Source organism: Microtus ochrogaster, unplaced genomic scaffold, assembly GCF_000317375.1.
Source record: "Microtus ochrogaster isolate Prairie Vole_2 unplaced genomic scaffold, MicOch1.0 UNK17, whole genome shotgun sequence".
NCBI classification, from domain to species: Eukaryota; Metazoa; Chordata; class Mammalia; order Rodentia; family Cricetidae; genus Microtus; species Microtus ochrogaster.
Genome location: NW_004949115.1, coordinates 3,868,992 through 3,870,369, shown reverse-complemented (window position 1 = coordinate 3,870,369; position 1,378 = coordinate 3,868,992). Strand labels below are relative to the sequence as shown.

The 1,378-nt window shown below is 39.9% G+C and overlaps 1 pseudogene; it reads left to right on the top strand.

Annotated features, from left to right (window-relative positions):
• The first annotated feature begins 844 nt into the window (after positions 1-844).
• Positions 845-1,152, top strand: LOC101993674 (annotated as a pseudogene).
• Positions 1,153-1,378: the final 226 nt, after the last annotated feature.

Genomic DNA, 1,378 nt, shown 5'->3' with positions numbered 1-1,378 from the left:
TGTTGAGTCTGTGAAAGGCTATGGGGACTTTTGATCTTGGACTGATCACATTTTGCATTAAGATATGGCTATAGGCCTAATGGGGACAGGGAGTGGAATGTGATTGTTTGAGTTAGATTGACACCCCATGGACTCTTAAATTTACAAACTTGGTCCCCAATTGAAAAGCTATCCAGGGAGGATTAGGAAGTATGGCTTTGTTGAAGAAAGTGTGGCGTTATTGAGGAGGTGTGTCATTGGAAGTTGGCTTGGAGGTGTCAACACCCATACCCAGCCCAGTGTCTCTGCCTGCTTCCAGTGCATCAGGATGTAGTTCTCAGCTACCTTTCTAGCATCATAACCACCTGTGTGCTGCCATGCCCCCAACCATGATGACAAAGCCTCTGACACTGTAAGCAGTCCCCCAATTCAATGCTTTCTTTTATAGGACTTGCTATGGTCATGGTGTCTCTTCACAGCAATAGAACAATAACTAAGAGACACATGAAATAAGAACAAATAAAACTTTTTAAAGAAAGCTATTTTAAATTATCGTGTTAAAACACCAATATTCTATGCATAAGCCCTTAAGTGATATATGATCTTTCTTCCCCAGCAGCAAACCTACAATTTTCTAGGAATCTCATTAGAAGCCCCATTTGCTGCAAAGTACATGTCTTTACCTCACATCACTGCACGACCCTTGTGACCCTTGATTCATCAGATTACAAGCCATCCAAGATACAGAACCCTGAAGACACCTTGTAATTTCACTTACTGAAAACTGAAGGAAAATAGAGAGAGTAAGGATGTGTCTTCCAGAGGCCACTGTGGTGCACAGATCTCCAATAAAGCCACTATCACCATGTCTGACCACGAGATAAAACCTTCAACTGAGGACTTAGGGGACAAGAAGGAAGGGGAATACATTAAACTCGAAGTTATTGGATAGGATAGCAGTGAGATACATTTCAAAGTGAAAATAGCAACACATCAGAAGAAACTCAAAAAAAATCACAGTGTCAAAGACAGGGAGGGCCAACAGATTCATTTGGATTTCTCTTTGAAGGGCAGAGAATTGCTGATGAACATACTCCACAAGAACTGGGAATGGAAGAAGATGAGGCTGATGTTCATCAGAAACAAACTGGATGGGGGAGGAGTGCCATTTGACGGTTTCACAAATTCTTTTTCTGTTTCCCTTTCTCTCAATCATTTTCTATTTTTAAAATTGGTTCTTTTGTAACGTGTTCAAAATGAAAATTGAATACGGACACTCCAGCTCTTTAGAACATCTGCTAATCTGAATTCTAGTGTTCAATATTCACTATTGGTTGTTATTTTTGTGTTGATTTTTAGTAATCAAACTTCAGCTCCCTTAATATTGTCCTTTTTTCAT